General features: G+C 43.5%; 1 pseudogene across 1 annotated transcript; it reads right to left on the minus strand.

The window, feature by feature from the left end:
- Positions 1 to 13,158: 13,158 nt before the first annotated feature.
- On the minus strand, positions 13,159 to 14,128 carry LOC308584666 (microtubule-associated protein 1 light chain 3 gamma pseudogene; annotated as a pseudogene). Its single transcript has one exon. The product of its transcript is annotated as a microtubule-associated protein 1 light chain 3 gamma pseudogene (transcript).
- Positions 14,129 to 22,294: the final 8,166 nt, after the last annotated feature.

A 22,294-nucleotide genomic window follows, 5' to 3' on the forward strand; every position in this document is an offset into this window, starting at 1 on the left:
AGTGGATAGAAGGCCTCATTATTATACTTCTACAGGTAAAGTGAAGATGGGGAGTGGGAAGTATGATGATGCAGAGAGACATCACTCTCAAACAACCCTCTAGGCACAACATAGCACCTTATGGCAAAAAATACAATTTTTTTCCTATTAGCTGCTCTTCAGTAAGAAACTATGTGGTTGTGTAAACAGGCAAAACCTCCCCAAATTCAGACATACAGGAAAGATTATTAGATCATGTGATTTTTCTAAGCTCTGCATAAATTTCCTTAGAGCCAAATGCAATTTGGTGGACACTGGACTAAGGAAAGCTTTGTTCAGATTTTAGTTCAAATGGTGGACCCGCTAAAAAAGGAAAGAGGAGGCAAAGCGCAAATTATCCAGGCTTGTACAAACTTATCAAGCACAATTACTGGTGTGCGTTTAGAAATTGCCAAGAGAAAACTGGAAGACTCATCCATGTGATTGCTGCCCTTTAGGCAGTAACAACCAGCATGGCACGACTGCAGAGCCAGGGTCACTACAGCTTACCTGCATGATCCTGGGGGTGGGACAGGGTGGCAGGGGTTTGGGGTTGCACAGACACATCCGCAGGAACACCAGATTGGCTCAGTGCGTCGCTGACCTCATCAATACCTTGCCACACCTCTTCACCATCCAGGTAAACTGCAGCAGTGTCAGGAGGTTGGCTTCACGCCATGACATCAGGCTGCCATTAGCTCATTTTAATTGCCTTTGTTTAAAGTTGTGTCTCTGGCCTCCTGGTTTGTATTTGTATGGCAGGTGGCACTGTGGGTTAAACCACAGAGCCTAGGGCTTGCCGATCAGAAGGTCAGCGGTTTGAATCCCCGCAATGGAGTGAGCTCCCGTTGCTCGGTCCCTTCTCCTGCCCACCCAGGAGTTCGAAAGCACAACGTGCAAGTAGATGAATAGGTACCGCTCCGGCGGGAAGGTAAATGGCATTTCCATGCCCTGCTCTGGTTCGCCAGAAGTGGCTTAGTCATGCTAGCCACATGACCCAGAAGCTGTACGCCGGCTCTCTTGGCCAGTAAAGTGAGATGAGCACCGCAACCCCAGAGTCGTCCACGACTGGACCTAACTCTTTACCTTTATGGACATTTAAAGAGACCCAAGCATAAATGCCCTTTAGCCACTGTTCCCTGAGAAACAGACACTGGGATTTAGTGTCTGTTTTTCTATCTACTCTTTCTCATTCACTCACAGTTGTTCTGGGATTTCTATCAGCACCACTTCCTCCTTAAATCCTTGGGATCTTAGTCTCTCTGATTATTATCATGCTTTGCCTTTCCTCAGTCAGCTGCCACACCCTGTTCCTTCCTTCTGTCTGTGCATAACTGTGGGGCTTCTTGTTCCTCAGATGTTACTTAAGGGTCATGCATCTTTCTGCCTCTTAAGTCCTACAGAACCTGCTATATGTTTTAGGACGCAGGCTGGATTCACCATTTGGAATGTTGCTAGGGTTTTTGCCTTTGTAATAATTTTTTCTTATCAGCTCCAGCAAATCTCACAAGCTCCTAAAATATCCAGGCCAGGGCAATAATTTCGCAGGAGCATCTACAAGCATGTTCTAGAATGCAAACTTTGTGATATATTTCTCTGCCTCACACATGTGTAGGAAAATGTCTGTATTAGTAGAAAGAGTGCGTAAAAAATTCACACATCACTGAAAATAACATATAAATTATGGCAATATATTAGAATAAATTACTTGCAAAAAATGTGCATATTCAACCAAATTGCATAGATAAATGGGGAAATGCACACTAAAATGCTAATGAATTTTTGTGAGGACTTTTGTTCTTTGAAAAACCTGACAAACCATGTGGAAATGTGGTGAACTGCATTTAAGCTTGAAAAAAAATGAGAAACTGAAATTGACTGATTTATCCATTGCTCTGCAAGTGAAAGATGATAAACCAGGAAAAATTAAACAATGGGCAGTTTGCTTTGCAGGTGCACTAGCCATATTTTGTTTGCATATGCAACCTCCTCTCCAGGATTAGGGAAGTAGAGGATTCCTCAAGAGTCAATAAATTCCTTCATAAATCCTCCATAATCCTGTGACTTTTGCTCTTTAAAAAAGATGCTATAAGAGGCAAGCACTATGAAGCTAATTCTATGGCAAAAGAATTCAGGATATGGTGGTGATCAGGTGTGACGGAGATGGAGAGGGGCTCAGCTAAATTAACTACTTCTTTTGTTGGACCAAATGCAGCTATCTGCCTGTCATTATATCTTACGTTTTTTGTGGATTTTACACATCAGGAATTTGGCTTCAGGACCATCCATTTGCTGAGCTGACTCACAGCCAAGTCTGCCGTGTGTGAAAGTGTGCTCATTCTCTCTGCTGAGCAGATACTGACCCTTATTGTAGGAGGGACAAAATTCAGCTGCATGACTCACTGACTTAAAAATAATAATACTGTTCTTATTTTGTTACATTCATTATCTTAGGTCTTAGTCTGCTTGATTCTTTGTTGTTTATTATTATTATTGCAGCGGAAGGAAAGACAAAAAGGAATGTAATTTTAGCAGCTGTCCGTCCCAATTTTATAACAATCTGTAAACAGCTCCCTAACCATGTCTCTATCCTATAAAGAAGAACGTTATCCATTTGCATGAACATTTAAAAACCAAGCCCTGTATTGCAGATATGCTTAACATTATAAATGCTTGCAAATTTGGAGATGAAGATTGAGGAGGGCATGATAGCATTCTTCAAATATCTGAAGGGCAAAGACTTGTTCTACCTTCCACTGTCAGAGGCTTTATGCTTCTGAATACCAGTTGCTGGGATTCACAGGTGGGCAGAGTGCTGTTGCGCTCACATCCAGCTTGTAGGCTTCCCACTGTCATTTGGTTGGCCACTGCGAGAACCAGATGTTGGACTCTATGGGCCATTTGCCTGATCCAGCAAGACTCTTCTTATGTTCTTCTCTGCTGCCCCAGAGGGCAGGCCTAGTTCTAATGGACTTAAGTGACAGGAAGGGAGATTTTGGTTGAACATTAGGAGAAACTTGTAAATGGTATGAGCAGTTCAACAATGGACCCTGTTACCTTGGGTGGAGGTGTCTTCCTTGCCAAAAGTCTTCAAGCGGAGGCAGGCCAGCCCTTTGTTCTGGCTGTCTTGAGCAGGGTGTAGGCTTAGACCTGTTTAGAATTCTCCCTCCAACTCTCTGAATCCTCCTCATTGGACTGTTGGGGGGGTAGGAGGAGATTTCTAGAAACATCAGTAACTTTGAAGTTCTCCAGAGCATACTGATAACCACCACCTCTAGTTTCTCAGGGTTCCTCTTTTGACAGGGTTCCATGTTGGCACTCACTCCTTGTTTGCAATTATAGGGAATGATAAGCAGATACTGTACTGGATCAGTCTTGCTTGTTGTCAGCAACTGCACCCACAACAGGTACTGAATCAACGACCTGAGGAGTGGGTGGTGGGAACTTAGCTTTGATGCTAGCCATACCTGCCAAGACAGCTTCCTGCTAGAGCAGGTGAGCTGTAAATCAGATTTGGAAAAGGCTTCCTTGATGATGTGAACAATAAACAGACCTTCTTTTGCTCTTAACAATGTTGTGATTTTATCAGTGTCCCAAGAACCAAATTGGCATCTCTCTTCTTCCTTGCACAAACTTCAAGACGCAGATTACTAATCACTTTTGAAATAGGAAGAAAAAAAATTCTTATTCCTTAATGCATTTATTAAGTCTACCAGCTACTCAAGCATTAGCAGTTTTCCTTCTCTCTGCCCCTTCCCACCCTGAGTTGCCAAATAACTGGGAAAAGTTGTCCTGACCTGCTCTTTCGCATTTACAGCAATGAGGCATCAAGCTATGGAGGCGAGTGAGTTTACTCTTGAAGTGCCTTGCAAACAATTCACAGTCTAAATCACTATTCCCTAGAGTTGATGTTAACAGATGCAAAAAAAGAGAGAAGAAAAAGTGCCACTGGGCAGCTACTTGAGAATGCGATCGAGGCAGAGAAATGGGCCTTTTTCACCACCCTCACAGCCACAAAGTTATCCCCCCCCCATGTTCAGTTGACTTCATGGCACAACTTTCACCACTTGCCCTCTAGCCAATGTCCAGCTTGTTTCATTGCCCTTTGTTCCCTGATATACCAATGTGCAGAATGGGCTCCACAGCGCCAGAGAGAGAACTCAGGCCAGGAGTCCAAAGGCTTCAGCCTGATTACCTGCTCTATCTACCGGAAAGGGTCACAAGCAGATAAACAATTGTTACATAGAAGGGCAGAATACAAATAAAACTGCAAGCTCCCTCAACAAGCCGTAATGACTTCCACAAGGATGATTCCTGGGAGAACAAAATCAAGCCATAATTTAATCAGCTGTTTCCTGATCCACTTTGCCATGGACAAGAATTTTGCCACTGTGATCTGATTTCCTGGAGTTTTGTCTCTCAACTCATGTAAAAACTTACTGACCTACCAGGTAAGGAGAACAGAAAAGGAGCAACGAGCTGGTTATTAATTCCAAAATAAATATTGCAAAAAAGGAGATGACTCACAGCTTCCATTTCATCATCATTACATGGAAACACTCTCAAAGCCATTGAAAGGCCCACATACTGCCCCAATAAAACCTGGGAAGGCAGGAGGCAATAAAACCTGGGAAGGCAGGAGGACTTTTAGGGTGGGATCCAGACTTAGTCGTGGTTAGAGAAGGCCCACTGAAATCAGTGGGACATAAGCTCACAATGAGTAACTGAAATACCATTGATTTCAAGCTGCAAATATGAGTAAATCTGGATCCAACTTTAATCCATCAAAATAAAATATTAAAACACAATAAATGCAAATAGACTAAAATGTTAAATAAATGCATTTAATATCAAAGGCCAGTGCTTGCAAGTTTTGTTTTGTTTTTTAAAAAAACCATTTAAGATCTGTATGAAACATTTTGATTTGAAGATGTCAAAATCAATTAGTTACAAATCTTCATTTCTTTGCTGCCTGGTGTCTAAAATGTACAGAGTAAATTTAAGACAAGCACTTATTACTTTCTTGTGTGGCGTCTATCAGTCTGCAGAGCCCTGGGATATTGGGAAGACATGATATCCCAGTGACTCTCAGTGCACAGTGGTATAGGTGTAATTACCATCTCAATATATTTTTGACCATTATTTTGCAATTAACATACCTCTAACTTCCTTCCGACTTGATCGTTGCAGTTGAGAAACTGGGTCAGTAGCTGTGGATTGTTACACAAGCTAGAGCTGATGATTTTATGTTTAATAGTCACCTCAGGCTTTCTCTCTATGAAATATTCAGCGCATCCATGTGTGGCAATGATGTAATTATAAGGCCGCAAAGGTAAGGGCAGCACACTTTGGGAAAGTAAAACAGTACAGGAAGCAGCATCTCAGGATGGGTTCCAGGGAGGCCATCATCCAGGGAGGGTGTCACTTGTCCCCATTTTCCTGATGGGGCTCCTGTGCCTTTAAGCAGCTAAGCAGTAGGAAATTTAACTGTGCATTTCCATACTAGGAAAGACACACCTGTTGGGTTTTTGCCAAACATGCAGCTGTTAAAGGTACAGGCTCTCTGCCAAGGAAAGTTGACAATCCTAATGCAGAGAGGGGCTGATTCTGGATGCAGAGTTCATAAGTATGGTGGTCTGGCTGGAGGAAGCATTGTCCCCATCAGATTAGAGCATCTCCGAGATTTGGTGTTTAATATTAAGGACTATCAAAAAAACCGGCAGAGAGGAACTGAGAGACAATTAAGGGCCTCGGATGTGAGATCTCCAGGCTGATAGCAGATTAAGACTGATGGACATTTGTTGGGGATTGAAACCGGGAAAGGGGATGGGGTGGGGTTTGGGGATCCAAAGGGTGTATAATTATAATTTGTCTTTTTCTTTTTATTCTGTTTTGTTATCAGTATGAAAAGTGGGGAATTTGTGGAAGGGAATTTGGGTCGACTTTAGAAAATAGGATTTAAGAATGAGTATTGAGGTATAAATTTTGAGGTTTATAAGGTAAAATAGGTTTTTTAAAAATGAATTAAGTATAAAAAGGTTAAAAACTGGGGATAAGAACTTGTTGAATTTATAATTTGAATTGGAATATAAGAAGGGGAGGTGCAGGGAAGTCAGGGAAATATGTTATAGAAAATAAGGATTGTAAACTGTATATGTTTTTAATTTTCCTTTTCTTTTTTCTTTTTGGCTTTTTCTTTTTAAAATGGAAAATTCTTAATAAATATTCATTAAAAAAAAAGATTCTGGATGCAGAGTTCATGTATGGTTTTGAAGCGGGGGTGGGGGGATGTATATTTTGGTGAAAGGTTACTCTACCTTTCAAGGCTGTCTGACAAGCAGTGCTTTCCATGATCTGCAGCGGCAGTGATGGGGAAAGCTTTGCCTGCTGCTACCTCTATTGGGACGCGGGTGGCGCTGTGGTCTAAACCACTGAGCCTAGGGCTTGCTGATCAGAAGGTCGTCGGTTCGAATCCCCACGACAGGGTGAGCTCCCGTTGCTCGGTCCCTGCTCCTGCCAACCTAGCAGTTCAAAAGCACGGCAAAGTGCAAGTAGATAAATAGGTACCGCTCCGGCGGGAAGGTAAACGGCGTTTCCGTGCATCGCTCTGGTTCACCAGAAGCAGCTTAGTCATGCTGGCCACATGACCCGGAAGCTGTACGCCGGCTCCCTCGGCCAATAAAGCGAGATGAGCGCTGCAACTCCAGAGTCGTCTGCAACTGGACCTAACGGTCAGGGGTCCCTTACCTTTACTGGCAATACTGTGCAAAATGGACCAGTGGTCTGACTGAGCATGAGGCTGCTTCCTGTGTTCCCATGCCTCTGTTGAGAATCACAAGTGGGGAGAGCGCTGTTGCACTCATTTCCCGCTTGCTCATTTCCCATAGGTATCTGGCTGGCACTGTGAGAACAGGATATTGGAGCACTGGCCTGACACAGCAGGGGTCTCTTTTGTCATGCAGCTGTTAAAGACACAGGAGACCAGCTTTGGGGCAGGGTGGGACACTGGACCCTATTTATTTTCAAAGTGGGAATTGGGTTATCTACATGCAGACATCAGTGAGCGCCAAATGGCAGGGTGGACTCGGAGGAGGTTTTGGCAACAGGGACAAAACAATACCCTTGCCAAACAATATTGAAGGTTTGGAACCAATTACCTATGGGTGTTACGGGCTCCCCCTCACTGGAGATCTTTAAATAGAGGTTAGACAGGCATCTGTTGGGAATGCTCAAACTCAGGATTTGAGCAAGAGATTAGACTACAAACCCCTCACCTCCCACCCACCCCCCCAGCTCCACAAGGGTCATCTGTGGGGTGGAATGTTTAGAATCATGAGCTAAGATCTGGGAGTTCAAATCTCCACTCAGTCATGAAGCTCACTGGGTGACCTTGGGCCAGTCACAAGTTTCTCAGCCCAACCTACCTCACAGGGTTGTTGTGTGGATAAAATGGGAAGAACCATGTAAACCTCCTTGAGGTGGTATATAAATGTAATCAGAGAGTAAGCATTCTGCCTTCACAAAGCTGGAGAATATCCTAGAAGCAGAGATTAGCATGCAGATCAAATTTCTCAGCTAGCCTGGATGAGACTGAAGATAGGGATGGAAATCTAGCTGAAGAAGCAATTACCCACCCACCCGCTGAGGATAGGAGGAACCCAACACAATAGAGACTCTTCATGGGCGACATAGGAGGCAACTCCTAGGGGCTGAGGTCCCTTTGCCCCCTCATAAAATATTTGAGGGCTCCCTCAAAGTTGATAGGCATTGCCATTCAATTGGTGTGCATGCACCGCATCTTGTGATCGATTATGTGGGACAGGGTTTACCTGGTTCCCCCAATAAGTTATTCAAGCTGGCACCCCTGATGGCCCATCATTCACTGTGAAAGCACCCAGGCCAAAAGGCACACTAAGCAAACATATGACAAAAAATCTTAAGTGTTTTGGAGCTTGTGATAGCTTGTGTATAAAATTGTTTCATTATTTTTTAAAACAATAAAATCCTGAAAGTTAATTTTCTAAACATTTTGACAGTTTTCTGTTAGCCTAATGTGAGTAAAAGGTTAAATGCTGAGGTCCCAAGAGAATAGCTGTGTAGGCTGAGCTCACCCTTTGAAATAATTAGGAAGGCTGGACCCACCTAGACCCCTCCTCAATTCCCCTCCTTGCAATTGCTGTCTTAAGCAGGGAGACAAGTCAACACAGGCCCAAATCCCCTTCAACACAGCTAAGTCTTCCATAATACAGATGACCTCTCTGGCACTCCCCATTGGGAAGAATGTATTCTGTTTCTGTATGTAATCCATTCCACTGCCCCCGCCTCAAAAATGGCGAAACCAACTGCCTACTAATCACTGTAACTGTATTATATGCCTCTGACATAGTTTTCTAAGGTGTCTCAAGTCAAGTTTTCCCGTCTGGCATGAATTCCATTTACCGTAGTGATGACATAACAGAGGACCTCTCTTATTCCCAATCTTGAGGCACACCCCGTAGCTAGAGAGAGAAGAATGCAGCCGGCTACGTTCGAATCACAGCCGCAGCATTCCTGAGGCACCTTTATGAGCTTCTGTCTCATGATGAAACAGGAAGGATGAGTTTCAGCTAAAGCAGGCAATGACTGTGCGGTGATTATATGAAATGGAGACTATTGATCCATCTCCCATTGCGTGCAATTCTGGTTTTGCTGGGAGAAATGGAAGCATCTTCAGCTACAGTGTCGTCTTCAAGGGGGGATGTTTGCTGCAGTCTAAACAGGAGTCCAGAGGGTGTGGGTGTGGGACTGGAGATGACAGCACATCCCCACGGATTTTTCAACAAGTAGGTGGTGGCTCCTGGCCAAGAGGATTTGGTGTAGGCCGTAGGAAAATTGTATGGCTTTGAGTTCTCATTGCATTTTCTCAAATTCCACAGCTGGGAAGAATTACAGTCATCCCCTGCCACAACCATTTGGATTAGGGCAGTGGTATCCAAACTTTTTTCAAAGAGGGCCAGATTTGATGAAGTGAAGGGCCATGAGGGCCAACCAAAGGGCAAACCAAAGTTGTTGACCTTTATTTAGGATTGAAGTTGTGGAGGTTTTTTTTAGGATTTTACCCCAGGAAATAAACTATCACAGGGGCCAGATTAAACCAACCAGCTTAACCTCTCACTCTTCTTCCATTTCAATGTGAAAAGGAGAGTGCTCAAGGATTTTTCTGACTGCTGGAGAAGGTGCAGTTTGGTGCTAGGAGATCTCATGTCTGTGCATGCCCTCCAATGCCCCACAGAGAAAAATCGGGACATGGTTTTTTCAGGGCCGTGCTCTCATGCAAGGCAAAATAGGACATCCCAGGATCCAATCAGAAGCTGGGATGCCTTCCGTAATTCTGGGATGTCCCGCTCAAAGCAGGACAGTCAACAGGTATGGCCTGTGCCATTTTAACTTTTGTGTTGACAACAGCAATGACACAGTACGAACCTAAGAGGAATCCTGTTGGCTCAGACCAAGGATTCACCAAGGATTCAGTCCAGCATCCTCTTTCCCACTGGGAAGCTCGAGCCACATAGCCCTCTCAAAGTGCCCCTCCCCAGCAACTGGTACTACAGATGTGCCACAACCACAAACATGTGTCCTCTAGCCATGCACATGCATGCACACCCACTTCACATCCTCCTCACCAGCATTTAGGCTTCAAAAAAGGGTTTTCACATTTTTCAGGCCTAATTATGGGGTAGGAATAGGGAGTGAACTTTATGAAGAGTGCATCTGGGAAGCCTAATTTCAGCCGGAGATGGATGAGAGGGCACCGGGGTTTTGTGGACATATGTACACCACCAGCAGATGCCACAAAGGTGACCCATGACCAATTCTGTATTAAAACAGAAAGACCAGGTGCAATTCTCCTGTGTCCATTTTACTTAGAGATCTTTTGATAAACACTGTGGGGAAAATAACAGCCTTTCTGATTGCTCCTCTTTAGTAATTTCACTCTCTTGCTGGGAGATGGAGAATTTCCCTCTGCTTAGCTAGGGCACTTTGCTAGCTGTTCCCGCTGTGGGACCAAAGGGAGGGGGAATTGTCTTTCCTATCTGCACTCAGTAAAGGTACAAGCCAGCTGTGAACAGTGACACACATCACGGATGAAGTGAAGGCCTTGCACAGACACAGCAGCAGGTTGCTTCTTGAGCTCCCCCACCCCCACCTCCTGCTTGCCTGCGTGAATGAGTCATCTCACTCTTGAATTGCTTCTGCACTACCTGCTTCCTTCAGAACTGGCACCGGAAACTTATTCTGCGCAAACCAGGTGATGTCACTTCCAAACCATTCCACGTTTGTGTGTTTTTCACATCCTTATCCCCTCCCCAACCCCAAATCATCATTTGTAGCATTAAGACAAGTAAGAAATTTGACTGCCCTGCAAATCTTTGCATGTTAGTTCCCTGTCCCTGGTGCAGTGCAATGCATTAGTAGCCCTGTCTCTGTGGTTGGGTGCCAATAGGGCACCAGTAAATTTTGAAGAAGTGAACCACGTAGAACATGGAAGTCCACATAATCTGCCCATCTGAGACTGTTATTCAGCAGAATGGACAGCAATATGGGGTGGGAGGCAGCAACCTTGCCAAAAGGAGAGGAATTGGACCTCATTTCAGCCTTGGAATGACTCCATGCGATCTCAGCAAGTGATAGCCCTGAGCCTGAAGGGGGTTCAAAATACAAACGTCAGCATGCCTCTCAGGCCCAAGCTCACATTAAACTGAGTGCAGATCTTCCAGTGTTTGAGAATAATTAGACACGTCTCCATTTTGGCCCCAGTATACTCATTTGCTCCTGAATCTGACACAAATATTTCATTTCAGTTTTCTCCTGCCTCCCCAATGCATACATTCCAGGAAAGTGAGAGCTCTAGAAGTCAAGCATCTGCTCCAGTGGCAACAAAAAATGTCTCTCACATATAGTTCTCTACAGCCACAGCAGGCGCTGTAACTCTCCAACAGTTTGACACACACTGCCATTGCCTCCCAAGACAGATGGATGCCAACCAACATGTGCTAATAACAGAACCTTATCAGTGGGTCCACCTAACCTCTTAATGCCCCAAATACACCTTTGGGTCTGGCTGGCTAACATACCATTTCTAATAAAATTCTAGCATTTATTAACCCCAAGCCTTTAGCACCCACAGGGCAGGACTGGAACGGATAGGTAGAAATTACAAGGAAGCAGATTTTGCCTAAATAGGAGATGAAGTTTCCAAACAGTAAGAACTGTTCAGCAGTACAACAGACTGCCTTGGGAGGTGGTGGGCTCTCCTTCCCTAGAGGTACTATTTGAGCAAAGGCTGGACAGTCATCTGTCAAGGAAACCCTGCTCACATCCTGTACTACAGATCCTGCACTGCACAGGAAGTCTAGATGGCCTCTGCTGATTCGTGATTCTTTAGTCACCCCTGCTTTCTTTACTGTCCATGCAGGAGGCAACTGGAAAGACTGTATTTATTTACCGGCTGTGCAGAATGTCTAATGTGCATGACATGGGAAGCACAGCAAGGGGCTAAAACAATGAGGGACACAAGGTCAAACCACCTCAGTCCACACGTACATAACGAATAGCCAAGTAAGGCGTAAATCCCCCAATTTCCCTCCACACTCCTTTTGGAGCTTCAAATGCACATTGGTGCTACAAACATACGTGATTCTGAACTGGCCTGCCACATCAACTAACAAAATATTAAACAAGTCACTGTTGAGTGTGCTTCACCAATAGCAATGCAACCAAAGAAATGGATAGGTAATGGAAATGGTTGCTAATATCAACCAAATATCCTACCAAATATCAATGAGGGGTGGAGGGAGTTTGGGTTTCCAGCTGAGAGCTGCTAGAAGCATCTTGGTATGTAGCATTCTCTTAATATTTTCATCAGAACAAGGATTTGGATTAATGTTTGAATCAACACTGAACATTTCCACAAGGCATGACTCACATCTAACCACGGGGTAGATGCGAGTTAAGCTGGGAAACATTTTGAGGTGAGTCCAAGATTTTGCACTGTTGCCAGCTTGAGGGGTGGCTGAAATGTATAAAAATAACATGTTGCCTTTAAAAACCAAGCAATTTCAAACATACCGAACCCCTTTTAATAAAAAGGTAAGTTACTCCGGGAAGTGCTTCAAGGAAATATTCATGATATCCCACCCTCTTCGACCAGAAATACGAGAAATTGGATTTCTAAGCAGAGGTTCACATGGCTTATGACAGTCTGAATAAGACCCTCAGGAAATAGCACAACTCTTTCCTAAAGAAACAAAGGCCCAATTCTTATGACCAAGCAGTCACATGGAGGCCGATCTGTATGGAAAATCATTCATGTGCAGCCACAAACATCTTGTAAATGTGGGTGTGCGGTGGCATAGTGAAAATCGGAGAATCGGCATGATGAGTGGCTACACATGAATGGCTCACCCTACAAAAAAAAGATAACAAAGAGGCCCTCTATACATTATAGCCGTGGTGGGAGAGAGGCTGCATCCCATGGTGCTGCTGTCATGCTTAAAGGGCCAACACCATATGGGTGGAGCCAGTCAGACAAGTTCTTCCCATGTAATCATCAACCCAACTGGGACTGGGTGGAAAGCACCCCTACACCATTGGTTCATTAAATTCCAGGCCTGGCACCAGCACATGGCATACTGGGGGAAATACTGGGTCACTGGCACTGCTCCTAGGCTGTTGCTGCTACTGCAGCTGATGTGGCTCATCTGAGTGGTGGCAGGGATTGAGAGGATGGCAGTTGCAGTGTGTATAATCTCACGGGAGACACCATCTCAGATACAGTGGTCCTGCTCCTGGCCCCACTCCCAACAAGGCTGCAGCAAGGGCTTGAGAGGGAGCACTGAGCAGGGCTTCTGGCCTAATGTGAAGCTGGAGACCTTCCCAGAAAGCATATGCAATAGCAAGATTATGTTGTATATCACTAGACGATTCTGATTGGCTACATGGGCTCTGCATATTAGAATGCCTAAGCAAACATGAATGGCTTTCTCATGCAAAGAGAGAGCCACAGTGCCAAATCGGTAATAACTCAGGAATCTCTCTCTCTCTCTCTCTCTCTCTCTCTCTCTCTCTCTCTCTTAGTGTAATTGTGCCCATTTATTTCTTTATTGCAGTCTTGTCAGAAGGCTTTTTAAAAAAAGGGGAAGAAAGAGATGAAGTAACAAAAACAGCTGTGTGGTTAAAATTTCCACTCGTGGAACCCTCCAGATTCCCATTAGGCCAATCAGCTTCGTTTAAAATAAGAAAGAAAACCAGACAAAAGTTTCCTGTGCAATAGTAGTGATGCTCTTTTTTATATCTATGTCTATATCCGTCTGAAGAGATAAGGGAACAAAATAGTTTAAAAGAATAAGCTGGCAGTGGGTTAAAGTAATGGCCCTGCAGAGTTGGTTAAGAAAGTACATGACCCTAAAATACACCCTGTCATCTGGGCATCTTTTCAGGCAGATACAACATAGAAGGTAGTTCAGTTGCTTCAGGGACAATGGCAAGAGCCTGCCTGATAGTGAATACTCTTCTCCCATGCCACTCTTCCACAAAAGCAGTTTAAAAATCCATGTTGTGATAACTATGCCTCAGAGAGAAAGGGAGGAGGGGGAGACTGCAGAGGCCTTGGAATGGGCTCAAGGGCCAACATCACCAAACATATCTTGAGATGCGTAGGTAATGTAGAGGAAGCTGTCATCATCTTTGTTGGCTGCATGGACCTCTGAAACAGTCAGGCTCAGGCAGGGCAGGCTCTTGTTGTCCACCAGCAGGTAGAAGGCTTGAGTGGCTGTCAGGGACAGGCGGGCCCTCAGACTGTAGACAAACTGAGACATAGATAGATCCCCTGAAACCAGGAATTTGACCCAGCTCAACTGAGGGAGTGTCTTCTCCTTCTGGTAACGCTCAAGCACCACCGGAATCTTGCTTGGATACTTCGTCCTGATATCAGTTGTTTCCTGCATCCGAGAGGCTAAACTTTTCCTCTGCTTGAATGGACGGTCATCACTCTGGAACCCCAACATCTTTCTTTAAAAACACAAAAGACCCTTTTCTCCCCCTCACCGGCCCTTTCCACTTCCACTCTACAGCACTAACTCCAGGCATATCTCTCTCTGTGCATGCTTTGCGTGGCACAGAATCTCATACATAAATACAGAACTTCATAGTAAAGTGCTTTTTAAATGTCCTTCAAATTTCTTGTAAGAAAAGTAAAATACTGAAAATTAAGCGGTTCTTCTGAGATTGCATTTGTTGGTTGGGGAAGAAGCAGATCAAGAGGGAATCCAGAGTTTAGTAGCGAGATAGCACCATCATTTATAATACAATCATCACTTTTGAGTTAACCTAGGCCTTTTTCTTTTCAATAGGCAGCCAATCTGCAGAATTTGGAACCCAGAATCATGAGATTTTAAGCAGAACCTAAACTATATGACTAAACTATATGACTGCAAGAAGATCAAACGCATCCATTCTTAAGGAAATTAGCCCTGAGTGCTCACTGGAAGGACAGATCGTGAAGCTGAGGCTCCAATACTTTGGCCACCTCATGAGAAGAGAAGACTCCCTGGAAAAGATGTTGGGAAAGATGGAGGGCACAAGAAGAAGGGGACGACAGAGGATGAGATGGTTGGACAGTGTTCTCAAAGCTACAAACATGAGTCTGACCAAACTGCGGGAGACAGTGGAAGACAGGAGTGCCTGGCATGCTCTGGTCCATGGGGTCACGAAGAGTCGGACACGACTAAACGACTAAACAACAACAACAACCTATATGACTATACTCAGTCCCAACAAAAAGCCTAGATTTGAAAGGGATCTGCTAGGGTTCTCACGCAAAATCCTTTCAAGTCTGAATCTGTGGGGTTTGAGAATAGGTGACAAGAGGATGCCAGCTTTGTTTTCACAAGCGCATGCTTGTTCTGTGGCTCCATCCCCTGATGCAATCATGAGATTCGGTAACAGCAGGGGTATCAGGCCTGGTTTGAAGCCTGAGTAGATGAAGAGAAAGGTGCTGGGAAGAAAGAGCCCTAAGGCAAAATCAAACCAAGCTGCAAGCTCTGATGTCCGCCAAAAGAAAGGAGCACATGCCCTGTGTCTCTTGTCTCTGCTCATAGCATGAGCTGCCTCCATGTAGGAGCATGTGATTTTGAGCGATCTGAAATTGCTCTGTGAAAATCGTCTGCTATCAATTACTTATTCATGTTGATTCCAACAGCTAAAAATAAACTTTTGTATACGTACTGTGATGCAGGAAGTATACCAAACAATGTGAGGGATTAAATTGAAATTTTCAGAGCAAAACTACCAATGCATAATCTGGAGAAGAAACTTGTGTGTGTTTGTGTGGCTGGAGTGTGGGTGCACATTTCATACTTTGCCTTCTGTTTGAGTATGGATGTGTGGCAACTTAGACCCACCTTTTTTTCTGAATAGATTTTCTTTCTTGATCATTAGCCTCCCCACCCCACAATACTAACTAAATTTCCCTATACTACCTTCAGCCTTGCTCAATCAGCCATAAGTTACACCATTCTCACCAATGTATCTCTGTCAAGTTGGATTATACTGGAGGAGTCTAACACATTTTTCAGTTGGGGCTGGACATCAGTATTGTTTAAGCCTGTGGGTCTGCAGAAAAGGAAATTGCAAAACATGGACTATCCTTTTCAAATCGAGAGCACTGTGGCAAATTATCTCTGTGAGAACTGAGAGCACAATCTAGAAGCCCCTGGCATTGCCACATGCAGAGATGAACACATAGGGTGCTGGCCATGCTGGAAATAACAATGCAGCTTCATGCGTTTCTGGCATGGTAGGCACCCTCTAATTATAATTGTCACAGCAAATGCCACTACTGAAAAAAAAGCCCCACAGTGTAAGTATGCACACACAGAGATGCTGATTTCACCTTCTGAATGAAACCACTTTCAAACTTTTTCTTTAGGTGATAGGAAGGCTCATGCAGGGAGGGATATTCGCTTGGATGCACTAGCCCCAGGCCACATGGAATTTTACATACACAAATGTAAGACACATCAGATGTAATTTTTAGGCATTACAGAGCAGCCCTTTGGGAAGGGATATAGAGCCTATGCTTTGGATGTAAAAGCCTCAAGGACAATCTGGGACCTCTCTGGTAGCCTAATGGGGTAAGACCATTGCCTAAGGCCTCAGAGTGAGGTGGCTTTACATATGCAGCAAGCACTCTTTGCTCATAAATCATTTGCTCTCCCATCCCTAAGCGGACGTGTGCAAAGGAGGCAGGCTGTTAAATGAACGTTCATGAATTACTTATCCACTGCTGTGAATTTATCAAGCCCTGTACAAGCAAGGGGACCAGGCATGTTTATAGAAACCCATTCCACCTTGTCCTTCTGATTCACTTTCCATTCTGCCCCCAAGCCATTCAAAGCCTGGAATCAAGAGAAGCCGGAAAGGTTGTTCCAGGATTAAGTGAGTAGTCTGTGCCTAGTCATAACAGAAAAGCATTTAATTGAACAGTTGTTGGGCTGCATTAACAAAGACTACTCAAGGCACAGGAGTTATGCATCCTTTCTTTTTTTCACCTTTCTCTCCCCACCATCCAATTACCCATTTACTTTTGTTGGGCTAAGCATGTGACAACATCACAGCATCTACAAAGCACAGATGTTGTTATGGCAATGGCAATGGCACTAGCACATGACACAAACACACGGGTTGCTGCTTGAAATGCAAAGTCTTGTCTCATGCACACCCTGGGCTGGTGGAAATTGCAGCCATTGGTTTAGAAGTCCCCACAAAGGGCTTGCCTGCAGGATGCTCTTTGTCTGGGCTCAGCGATTGCTGGAGATTTGCAACAGGATTTCAGAAATGTCTCTCTGCATGAAGTTACAGCTTCACCTTTCCAGGCAAAGAGAATAAAGAAGGGTTCTTTTTAAGGAGAGGAACATCAATGAAGAAATGAATGTACACTAATATGAAATAATTTTCACTAGTCTACTGGGGTGGGGTGGAGGAACATGACGTGGAAGCAACAGTTTCATTATCAAGACTGCCAAGAACTCACATGGAAACCACTCTCTCTCAGCGTTTGGTTACCATTTGTAATATGTGGTATTAACACTGGTCTGCTTTACAGGATTGTTGGAAATAAATGTTTGGGCTCCACTGAGCAGTAAACATGATTGGATTGACAAGTTCTGGTAACATCTCCAGCCCATCTGGCTCCCAATGAAGCAAGGAGCTGAGGCCTTGAAACATACAAGGCAAGGTCGCTATGAACCCAGGTTTTAAGATCAGGAGAGGCTGCCCTCTTGGACGTTCCACCTCCCTCATAAGTTTGAGGGATTGGCCCCGGAAATGACATTCTCTGTGGCACTCCCAAAGTTATGGAATTCCCACCCCACAAAGGTGCCTCTGATATCTTCACAGCTTTGCTGAAGGTGCACAACTTTCCCCCTAACCTTTGGCTTCCAAGTTGTATGTGCTTTCAACATCCACCATATTCCTGTAATTGCAATTTGTTTTTGTCATTTCTATTTCTCAATTTTAAATTGTTTAAGGTACTCTGGAACCTGCTGGCAAAGAGCGGGATATGTACCAGCTTGGCCTCCTGCTAATATTGGCTTTAAAATGCCATCTTATATCCTTTCATGATCCCTGTTCCTCACCCTTCACACAGATGCCCCGGGGACACAACTCTTACCAATGAGGTTTTAGACTTGGGAACTCTGGGCAAACCTTTCCTGAGGACTTGTGAGTGATTTCCTGTCATTTAGGCTTAAAAACAAAAACAAAAGTCTTTTAAAGGGATCTGTGGCTTAGTGGAGCTTAATTAAAGTCATTTCCTATAGAGTGCCCTGCTGCTTCTTTTAGTGCTGCTTGGAGAGGCTCCTTCTTCGTGCTGATAAATGAAGCAGCACAGGGCTGCTCTCTAGCTTGTTTTCTCTAGTTTGACTCCCCATGTTAGGGAATGACAAGAGGTAAACTGACATGGGACAAGTCTGCAGGCCAGAAAGGAGACTTGGCAGACCTAGCCCCTCAAGGGGGCCAAATGAAGAGCAAAGCCATTCTTTCAGCTGCACCTTCAAAGGAGGAAACGAACTGCAGACCTCCCAACGCTATCACTTCTTAGGGCAGCCTAGGCTATTACCATCTGATATATTTCCACCCACTTGGCAATTCGAGATGAAAGGCTACATAGTGCATGTACCTCACTAAACTCTGGATTTTTGGGGAATTTGGATAAGCACGATAAACATGGAAGGGCTGAGATGGTAGATCAAACTGGATAAGTTTTTAAGAGCTCCTCAGCAAATTCATTTAGATTAGCTTTGCAAGAGCTGAGAGGTGAATTAATTAAAAACAGAACTTTCAAACAGCATAGAGCAGGCAAGGAAAGTATCTCAAGTATATAAATTTAAACATAGGTTTAAGAAACCTAAATGGATAAAAATACATGGCTGGTGCAGGTGTCTATGAGTTAAGGTACATTATGAACAATGAAAGCAGGTAAAATGGTGCTATAGTGGGGTTGAATGGGGAAGAATTCCATTTCCTATCACAGCATATTGGGGAAGGCAATAATTTCAAGACCTTCCCTCAGCTTCACAAGAAATCTGGATTGCCTCATGTGACAAAATATTTGATAAAAGCATGGCAGATTTTCAACATCAGGCCTGGAAGACTGTATTTCCTTGTAACTCGCCTGTTATTTAGTAATGTTTTCGGCCTTTGGGGTAGAATCCTCTGTTCAGCTTTTGTGATTTATCTAACAATATTAGGGATAAAAGGAAATGGGACTTATAGTCAATCTCTCTATTTTTGGGCAGTGGCTTCAGAGGACAACTGCAACCTCAATGGTAATGCGGGCATTTGAATTTGAATGGACCACAAGCTTTGCCTTGTGGAACAATTTTACATGATTGTTCAAACATGGTCATAACTTGATGACTATAAAAGGAACACAAGAAGCTTCCCGGTATGAACTCCGACCATTGGTCCATCTAGCTCAGCATTGGTGACACTGACTGGCTCTCCAGGATTTAAGGCAGAAGTTTGTCCCAGTCCTACCTGAAGATACTGGGAGCTGAACCTAGGACATTCAGCATGTAACGCAGATGCCTTGACACTGAGCTATGGCCCAGAATCAATTATTAATCTAAAAGCACCATTTGCTGTAGATGTGACTATTGCTTTAAGACAAGGAAGAGAGATTTTTCCTAAACAGCAGATAAGGTATGAACTAAGAAATCTTTGGTTCAGATCTTAGTGTTGCCATGATTGACTGGGTGGCTTTAAGAAACCGACTCTCTTATCAGTGTGCTGTCTTGAGTAGAGTGTTGGAATTAAGATGGTGAGTCCTGAATTCTTCCCTGCTCTTCCACAAAGGTTAGTTGGTGATGTTGGGCCCAGATACCTCTCTCTTTCAACCAACCAACATTACATGACAGTTGTGAAGATAAGGGGGTGAACCATGTATTACACCCTGAGTTCTTTGGTGGAAAGCAGAATAATACCCCACCCCCCAAATGAATACAGTCTCAGGTCTCCCAAAAATGGCAATAAGAGAATTGGTTTGTGTCCTAAGGCTGCTGTAAGGATTCGTGAGGCAAAGCCATTTAATTTCACTGCTAGATTTTATAGCAAAGGAAAATGTGTAAGGACAGAAATGCCTACCCAGATATTTAGAAAGCTAGTATAAGTTTTAATTAATTTTAGTCTACTCTATTGAGATTTTACCTTTTTGTATGCTTTAAATTATGCTTGTAATTTTCTTAGTGATAATTTTATTGTTTTATCTTATTAGTAAACCATTCTGAGATTTATTCTACAATTCCAAAGGCTGTTGTGAAATGAGACGGCAGAAGTGTGTCAGCTGCTCTAAAGGATGGGATAAATATATCATAAATAGATTGCCATGTCTATGGAGGGTGTTCTGTTTATTCTTTCCTTTTCAAAATCCAGCTAGACATTGACACTATCCCTTCAGGGAACATAGCGAAATATATCCTGGGCTTTCTTGATGTCACCACCCCCTTTTCATTTCTAATCCCTTTTAATCCATTCCCCCCAACTAGAAAGTGAATTTGTTGGCTATTTGAGACTCCAGATGGGAATTGCTATTCAGAAAGAGAGCGCAGAAGAGCAGCGTGTATCTGCACCGTTTGTAACTCCTGGGAACATTTTGATTGTCATATTTCAGGAGCTGATAATAGACATGGCTAAATAGGATGTAATTAAAAAGCTGCATCTTCTGTCTTGAATTAATGTGGCACTTCTCCCCTAAGAACCGTAGAAATAATTAGCCTCTTCAAGGCTGAATGTTAATTATCTGCTACAAGCCCACTTTCTCTTATATAATGGGGAAGAAGCACCAACTTGGCTAGTCCATAATAACTGACTGATGAAAGTGATAACTGTTAGGCATTCAGCTCTTTTGTCTCTAATTACTTTCTTTATCCAAGGAGATGTACAAGGATTAGACTGTTTACCTGAAGTAAAGAGATCGCTTCCTCTGCCTCCCTCTCTCAGTCTTTTCTTTCCCATTCTCTCCCATATTTACAATACAGTATTAAGCAGGTGCTACAAATCTGAAAAGATTGCAAGTCCATATGCTCAAGAAAACAGGATTCATGCTAGTGTGTTGACCAAGGGTTTGATTCTTACTTCTTTTCTGAAACTTCAGGTTCTGCTGAAAGTTATATGTTGAGAGGAGCCTTCCTTTTCCTACATACACACATGGCCAGGCATTAGCCATAACATCAGTACTTTTATTATCAGTTGGTTTGGAAGTTTTTGGTCTTTTAAGCCAATATTCTGCTGAGTAAAGAGTCCTGAGTAGGCAGGGCTTTTTTTCCACCAGAACTCAGTTCAGGCACTTCTCAGGTGGGTTCCATTGCCATTATAAGAGAACAAGGGAGGTTTGCATGGTGAGTTCCGGTACCTCTTTCTAGAAAAATAGCACTGTAAGCAGCAATGAAAGAAATGTGTTCTGAACATAATTTTTCACAATTTAAAGATATGGTGGAGTATCTTCTGTCACTCCTGCCCATCACCTATAAATTGTGCTCAGAAACGCACTTGCAGATCCATTGCAGATCCTTGGGTCCCAGCAACCACTCCCAGCCACCACTCTGGCAGCCACATTCTGGATTCATTGTGTTTTCATGAAAGGGATGCTTTTGCATTTCTCATCCAACACAGCTGAAATCGGGAGCCACACTTGTATTTGACAGAACAGATAAATCTCATCTTACGGCCACAACACAAAGTGGTCTGGTTCAGGCATAAAGCTAAAGGATGATACCTCGATCTTTGACACAAGTGTTGAAGCTGAGTTTATTCAGTGGGTGAAGAACCCACTAAGAGTGCTCATGTAATGCTACATCTGTCATCACCCTAATGCACTTTAACTATGACTACTTCAGCTACTAAATGTACAGTACCCACTATAAGGCATGTTGGCCTGGTTACTGCACAAAGCACAGGTATTAATACAATCCCTGCCTAGGGGCAGATAAGATGGCTTTGAAGAAGCAGCCAGGGCCAGACACATCAATAGTGGGATCAAGAACCAGTAGAGAAGGAGCCATGAAAACAAAAGATCTTGTAAGATAAGGAGATTTTTCTTTAAGGAAAGGCTTGTTTTGTTTACTTCTTATCTAAAGGCATGAGTGTCTCTTGCCCTATACAGTACATTGCATAATTAGACCTGCTTTCCCCCATGTTGATAATGAGGATGATGAAACAAACAAAAAACTTGCACGTAGCAATTATTGTATGTAGCACTTACAACACTATACCTCAAGTAACATAGGACTGAAACATTTTAATCTATTCTCTCCCTGCACAGGATGAAAAGAAATTGAGACTGTGCATCCTCTTCACACAGCCAATCCTGTCTCAGATTGGGCATCCCCCACCCCACCTGACCTCTCCTCTTCTGCATCTTCCCTCTTCTCCTTGAAAAATTTCCTGTTATTTTTCCGCCTTCCTGCAACAGGATGTAACATTCATCACAACAACAGAGTAACCTTCTAGGCAGCAAGCAAGAAGGTTGCCTTTTGTTCTCCAAATTCCTTCGTGTAAACTGGCTATCAGAAGAGAGGTTAAAATCTGTGAAATGTGATCATCTCACTCTTTTTTCTTAGTACCATTGTGGAATGTTCAAGTGATTAATGAGTTTAGTATCTGTATCCATAATAGAGTAGTGAAAGGCATCCCTACACGTGGCACACTAATACCGTTTTTTTAAGCAGAACTGCTTTGG

This window comes from Podarcis bocagei (genome assembly GCF_964188305.1).
Source record: "Podarcis bocagei genome assembly, chromosome: 4".
NCBI classification, from domain to species: domain Eukaryota; kingdom Metazoa; phylum Chordata; class Lepidosauria; order Squamata; family Lacertidae; genus Podarcis; species Podarcis bocagei.